At 39.0% G+C, this 7,679-nt stretch overlaps 1 long non-coding RNA gene across 3 annotated transcripts; it reads right to left on the bottom strand.

Moving 5' to 3' along the window:
- Nucleotides 1–520: 520 nt before the first annotated feature.
- Nucleotides 521–6,420, bottom strand: LOC126585958 (uncharacterized). 3 transcript variants are annotated; one of them, XR_007610704.1, is made up of 4 exons: nt 6,101–6,420; nt 5,896–6,017; nt 1,572–1,630; nt 521–709 (listed from the first exon to the last, which is right to left on the bottom strand). It is a non-coding gene; the product is annotated as an uncharacterized LOC126585958 (long non-coding RNA). The 3 variants fall into 3 exon arrangements; XR_007610703.1 differs by lacking the exon at nt 1,572–1,630 and adding an exon at nt 5,086–5,144 and having other exon boundaries at nt 6,101–6,419; XR_007610702.1 differs by lacking the exons at nt 521–709; nt 1,572–1,630 and adding exons at nt 4,040–4,223; nt 5,086–5,144 and having other exon boundaries at nt 6,101–6,418.
- Nucleotides 6,421–7,679: the final 1,259 nt, after the last annotated feature.

The raw sequence follows: 7,679 nt of genomic DNA, 5'->3' as shown, positions 1-7,679 counted from the left end.
CAGAAAGTGTGAGTGGGCAAAAACAAAGCTTTTCAAAATCATTTCATTTCTCAAAAGTTCTAACTCCTCGCCATAAAACCTGTATAACTTCCTAGAAAATAATAATAATAATAATCCGAATCAGAAATCACACTCAAGATGAAAATCCATAAAAGTATACCATGCCAAAGTATCTCAATGCAATGTTATAGGTAAACCAGGCAAAATATATAAATGTCAAATATTGCATTAGCCAAATCTCTCTAACTCAAACTGCATTGTTGAGTATATAGCTCATAACCAATCTCAATCCTATCAAATCAAATCTTGCACATTAGTCGGAACCACCTACAGTGGTCTATATGACAAGACTAGGTGTAAAGTAAATATCATCTAATGCTACGATCACGTAAAGGCTGTGCAAATAATCGCGGGTCACCTACGAGTCGAAACCACCTAAAGTGGTTTGTATGACAAACCTCTGCACCTAACTTGGATCCAAGGTGAGCATACAATGCAGAAGGTGAACATCACGTGAAGGTGACACACCCCGTCCCGAAGGAGGGCATGCTGGCCGTCACATGAGAGTGACGTAACCATTTATACAGTTCGGAAGCTTTTAAAATACAATTATTAAAATGGAAACCCTCGAGGGTGAGTCCTACTTTTGTGAATTCTGTCAGAATACCGTTGGATTCCTCGTGGCCACCAAAACTCTGCTATCAAGAACCTGGAGGGGCGAAAAACAAAATTGAGTGGGTCAGTAAAACCAAGCTTTTCAAAAACATTTCGCCAAAAATAATTCTAACCCCTCACTGTAAAACCTGTATACTTTTCCCAAAAAATAGTATAATAACATAATACTTTTCATAAATCTCGAATCATCAATTTTTCTTTAAAACCCGAAAGTATGCCATGATTTAATTTCGAAAACAAAATAAATGATGCATCAATGTAACAGGTGAAAAGTTGAATTAACCGGAGACCCTGCAGTTGGTCCTGTACGGTTAATTCCATAGCTCAACATCCAATCCAACCGGAGTCACCTCGATGACCTGTACGGCACTACACTGCAGATAAGTCGGAACTACCTGAAGTAGTCTGTACGACATGGATGGTGTAATAATACGCTCTAGTGCTTCTCTCATCAATCATCTGTGCACATAATCTAAGGTCACCCACTAGTCGGAATCACATCTAGTAATCTATACGACTAGCATGTCGAAACCCTCACTTGGTCTGTACGACATCCACCTACTTGGATCCAAGACGAGCGTGCGGTGTGGTGAATAATATAAGCACTAACACCATGATTGCAGGTTATGAGCTATCCACAATATACACATCAACAATGCACATGAATAATATAAAACTCACCTGATACTTACCTGTGCGTCCACAGCACCAATTCACATATATATATGCATCATATATCAATTCATGCTTTTCATATACTTCTATGCATGGCATTTCAAATCATACTTTTCATATAAATCTATCCATGGCATTTTAAATCATGCTTTCATTTAAATTCAATTTCTGGGAAAACTTAATAGTATATAGGTAATACGAAAACAAAACTGCCCACTCACCTGGAGTTCGCCCTACAACTCCCTAGCACAACTCATCAAGGCGTCATGACGATCGCCGCCTAGAACAATAATCAAATCCAACCTCAGAAATCATATCGATAGAATATAACTTATATAAAATACGTCACTACATAGATTGATCCGAAAGATCTGCAACTCAGATTTTAAATCCATAACTTCCAGAGTCCACAATATATCTCTAGGACAACATCCTGAAATTTCATTACCATCCAACGGTCGGATCTCCGTCAATTTCCAAAACTAAGTGACGGTTAACATTTTATTTTATGAACTTACAACTCCAATTCCGGAAGATCCGTAACTCGGATTCCCAATCCGTAAGTTCCAATAATCCTCAAATATTACGTGTTACAACGTATCAGAGTTTGGTGACGATCCAACGGTCGGATCGTCAATTCACATTTTCACCTAAATGCGAAAACTATAAAACGTTATTTAAAGCACCTAACCAATAATCGTAATAACTTTCTCATACGGTGCTCAATTTGGGTATATGAATATACCACAGTGATCTACTCGACGTCACGAACGTCGACATATTTTTAGATTATTTTTTTGATGTGCCACGCGCCACACGTGGCACGGGTCCACGCGCAGGCCACGCGCAGCACGTGCAGCACGTGTCATCCCCTTCGCAGGGCTCGCCGGACTGGTTTTTCCGGCGGCCGGACTCCGGCCAAACTCCGGCCAGTTTTCAAACTCCTTGTTCTCCTTCGTTTTTCACCCATTTTCTTCGTATTTTATACCAAATTGAAGCCCTAAGAGTGTACTATCACGTTGGACTAGTTTTAGGGCCTAAAAAGCAAGAAATCTCACCTTGCAAAAACCAAAGATTCGGCCAACCTTGAAACCCACGATCCCGACGTCCAAATCCTTCAAACGAACGTCCCCGAGCTTCCGTAGGACCTCACTAAGCTTGCTATAAGCTTGGATTCCCCTGAAACACAACATTTTACGTTCGCATGAACAGTACCCAAAAATGGAGGTTTCGGATTCCGCGTGAAATCGAAGGTTTCACTTCCTAAAACTAGCACCAATGAACTCAGGACGTCAAAAGGATGAAGATACATACCTTATTTGCCTCGATCCGTCGAGTTTGTGGAGGGTTTGGGTGTGTGCCGTACGATGGGTGTGTGTGCGTGAGTTCGTGAGACAGGGAAGGCACGGGGGAAGGAGAGGTCTTGTGTGGTCCAGATTAACCCACACCCTCCATTTCATCCTAGCCATACATAACAAAATCCATCTTTCAAAATATTTTCTAATACCCTTGCATAATATTTGAACCAATAAAGTCTCACACACACGTACCTAAGTACCTTAGTAACGTCAAGGGCAATCTCGTCATTTCCTATTCCCGTCAAAAGCACTTCTGGGACGGGCTGTGACAGAAGGACTGTGCCCTAACTCTAGGTGGGAGAACTAACACCAGGTGCAAGTTTCTGAGTTCTCATCACATCATAACTCACATAACTGAAGTAATCTCACATCTTTAATTTATGAACTTTCATGGCACTTACCTATGCGTCCGCAGCATCAATCATAATTATATGCAACTACTAATGCATAAATAAAATAGGCAGATACTTTGCATGGCATTTCAAAACGTATAATCATTCAAATTCATTTTCTGGGAAAAATCTCAAGTATATAGGTATATACAGAAAACCAAAAGCCCACTCACTGATATGTCAAAGGGTCGTAGCCCCCGAGCCTTCATTGATGGCGCTCGTCCTCAGAATAAGTCTCACCTATATGCGAAATAACTGAATAAACGTTATTTAAAGCACATACACAAAACTAGGAATTAACTGTTAGTTATATGTCAACAATCTGTGATAAACTTATATATACTAATAAATAATAAATACAAATAAATATTGAACAGAGTATGAACAACGAAATAAATTTAAATAGAAAAATTGAAGATCGAGGCTTACGTACCGCAATGTCCTTCAAACATAAATTTCGTCCCTACTCAGTGCTTGTAGTTCTACGGACGTCTACTTCACCAGGATTCAACAATCAAGTTAGAATTCTAGCACCGGAAAACTTAACTTCTGGCGAATTTCTATGTGGTTCTCTCAGAAAGGATGTTTGTGATTGTAGAAGAAAAATATTGATTTTCTGTGTCCTAAATGCCATGCAGATGGATGTATATATAATATAAGGATGCTTATTCGCAACAGGTATAAGAATGGGATATGTCTGTTGGGAGACATCTTCTCCATAGGGGTGCTTTGCTTCGTATTCTTTCTGAACTCTTCAGACTTCATCTAAAATGATGAGTCTGTTGGTCAAAAATAAATAATTAATTAAATTTGAAATTAATTAAAAATAATTAATTAAATCTGAAAATAATTAATTAAATAATTATATATTAATTATATATATATATTAATTATATATATATATATTAATTATAATTAATTACCAATTAATTAGTGACACACCCCGTCCCGAAGGAGGGCATGCTGGCCGTCACATGAGAGTGACGTAACCATTTACACAGTTCGAAAGCTTTTAAAATACAATTATTAAAATGGAAACCCTCGAGGGTGAGTCCTACTTTTGTGATTTCTGTCAGAATACCGTTGGATTCCTCGTGGCCACCAAAACTCTGCTATCAAGAACCTGGAGGGGCGAAAAACAAAATTGAGTGGGTCAGTAAAACCAAGCTTTTCAAAAACATTTCGCCAAAAATAATTCTAACCCCTCACTGTAAAACCTGTATACTTTTCCCAGAAAATAGTATAATAACATAATACTTTTCATAAATCTCGAATCATCAATTTTTCTTTAAAACCCGAAAGTATGCCATGTTTTAATTTCGAAAACAAAATAAATGATGCATCAATGTAACAGGTGAAAAGTTGAATTAACCGGAGACCCTGCAGTTGGTCCTGTACGGTTAATTCCATAGCTCAACATCCAATCCAACCGGAGTCACCTCGATGACCTGTACGGCACTACACTGCAGATAAGTCGGAACTACCTGAAGTAGTCTGTACGACATGGATGGTGTAATAATACGCTCTAGTGCTTCTCTCATCAATCATCTGTGCACATAATCTAAGGTCACCCACTAGTCGGAATCACATCTAGTAATCTATACGACTAGCATGTCGAAACCCTCACTTGGTCTGTACGACATCCACCTACTTGGATCCAAGACGAGCGTGCGGTGTGGTGAATAATATAAGCACTAACACCATGATTGCAGGTTATGAGCTATCCACAATATACACATCAACAATGCACATGAATAATATAAAACTCACCTGATACTTACCTGTGCGTCCACAGCACCAATTCACATATATATATGCATCATATATCAATTCATGCTTTTCATATACTTCTATGCATGGCATTTCAAATCATACTTTTCATATAAATCTATCCATGGCATTTTAAATCATGCTTTCATTTAAATTCAATTTCTGGGAAAACTCAATAGTATATAGGTAATACGAAAACAAAACTGCCCACTCACCTGGAGTTCGCCCTACAACTCCCTAGCACAACTCATCAAGGCGTCATGACGATCGCCGCCTAGAACAATAATCAAATCCAACCTCAGAAATCATATCGATAGAATATAACTTATATAAAATACGTCACTACATAGATTGATCCGAAAGATCTGCAACTCAGATTTTAAATCCATAACTTCCAGAGTCCACAATATATCTCTAGGACAACATCCTGAAATTTCATTACCATCCAACGGTCGGATCTCCGTCAATTTCCAAAACTAAGTGACGGTTAACATTTTATTTTATGAACTTACAACTCCAATTCCGGAAGATCCGTAACTCGGATTCCCAATCCGTAAGTTCCAATAATCCTCAAATATTACGTATTACAACATATCAAAGTTTGGTGACGATCCAACGGTCGGATCGTCAATTCACATTTTCACCTAAATGCGAAAACTATAAAACGTTATTTAAAGCACCTAACCAATAATCATAATAACTTTCTCATACGGTGCTCAAATTGGGTATATGAATATACCACATTGACCTACTCGACGTCACGGACGTCAACAAAGTTTTAAAATAATTTTTTACTGTGGCACGCGCCAAGGAAGGCACGGGTCCACGCGCGCCCACGCGCACCTTCTTCCTCGCGAGTTCGCCGGACTGGTTTTTCTCCGGTGGCCGGATTCTGGGCATTTTTCAAATGCCTTGTTCTCTTTCGTTTCTCAACCATTTTCTTCGTATAATATATCAATTTAAAGCCCTCAACATGTAGAATCACAATATACTACTTTTAAGCTTCAAAAACAACTAAATCTCACCGGAAAAATCCAAGCAAAACCGGCCAAACTTAACCCTCGTGATCCCGACGTCCAAATCCTTCCAACGAAGCACTCCAAGCTTCCTTGGGACCTCACTAAGCTCACTATGAGCTTGGATTGTCCTAAAATTCAACCAACAAAAAGTTCATGAACAGTGCCAAAATCGGTGCTTGGGATTTCGACGTGAAATCGAAAGATTTCTTACCTGAAATGGGTGTGGTTGAGTTCGTATAGTCCTCACGAGCACGATGGTACCTTCACAACCTTCGATCCGTGCTTGTAGGCTTGGTGGTGAGTGTGTCCGTACAAGTCGAGAGTGAAAGAGTGAGAGAAAGCCGTGAGGGAGGAGAGAGGCAGCACGGGGGAAGGAAAGGGTTGAGGTTGACCCGTGTGTGTGTTGTGTGGTCCAACAAAACCCACCAAAATTCCAAGTCTTTTAATTCCTTAACCACACAAAAATACATACCAAATTTTAAATCAACCTTTAATCCAATTTAATTAATTTTCCAAAAACTTAGGAACCATGAAATGTTCAAACATATCACACACACGTACCCTAATACCCGCTAAGGGTAAATCCGTCATTTCACATTCCCGTCAAATGTATCTCCGGGACGGGCTGTGACAATTAGTGCACTCCAAAGCCCAACCCCAAGGGTGAGCCCAATTTTATTCTCTAGGCCTATTACTCCAATCACTTTCTATAAAGGACAAAGCCTTATAAAGTGATAAAATCTTTTGGGAATGGCCAATGTGGGACAAAGAAATTTTTACTCAAATTTCCAACAATACCCCACATTTGAGTTGAAATTTCATTCAGACTTCAACAATTACCCCACATTTGAATGCAAATGTAAATGCAAATGGATGACTAGGCTGCCTAAAACTGAGAGAGAATAGGCATGATATGCATCGGGTGAAGTGTCTTTTGGACTTGAACTTACCCTAGTGAAAACATATCGGGTTTACTTAGTGACGCAGTGGATGTGGAAGATCTTGAACTGTTCATCGCAGTAGTAAACCGAGACAATATGATACACACATATCATGTCTACCACACGTCAATTCATACGGTTGTGTTCATTTCGGCCCTAAACAGATCCCAAATTTCGTAGAAGCTGTAGAGAATTTAGCCATGTCAATTCTCATAAATGCGGCCCCATTTACTCCTATATAGGTGACATTAATTAAGAATAGTGTGCTATATTCCTCTTGATAACAAGATATTAATGTCATTAAATGTATAAAACATAACCCCTCAAACGTCAACAGACAACACACATTTTATCATAGGAATGGGTAAGTTGTGTGTTCAACTTTTGAATCAAACTCAACCAGTTTGCCTATTGAACCTAGACCATGGGATCTCTAATCAGCTAGGTTAGGTTTCCGCCCAGTTCGATTCATTGAATTGGCTTGAGACCTCGATGTAAATAATATTTGCTCTCTTGGTAGGCCTTTTATCAAAGGATCAGCTATATTTTCCTTTGACTTCACATAATCAATGGATATTATTCATTGGATAGCAACTTCTTAAGAGTATTATGTCGACGCCTGATGTGACGTGACTTCCCATTGTATACATGACTTTTGGCCCTTGATTGAACGGTCATTCTGTCACAATGTATACATATAGCAGTTACCGACTTTGGCCATATTGGAATATCCTCCAAAAAAATTTTGAGCCACTCGGCTTCTTAACCAACCAAGTCTAAAGCTATAAACTCAGACTCCATGTTGGACCGAGCTATACATTTCTGTTTAGAAGATTTCTAAGATATTAC

This window comes from Malus sylvestris, chromosome 10 (genome assembly GCF_916048215.2).
Source record: "Malus sylvestris chromosome 10, drMalSylv7.2, whole genome shotgun sequence".
Taxonomy (NCBI): Eukaryota; Viridiplantae; Streptophyta; class Magnoliopsida; order Rosales; family Rosaceae; genus Malus; species Malus sylvestris.
Note: the sequence above shows the minus strand (reverse complement) of the source record. Positions and strands in the feature narration are given on the sequence as shown.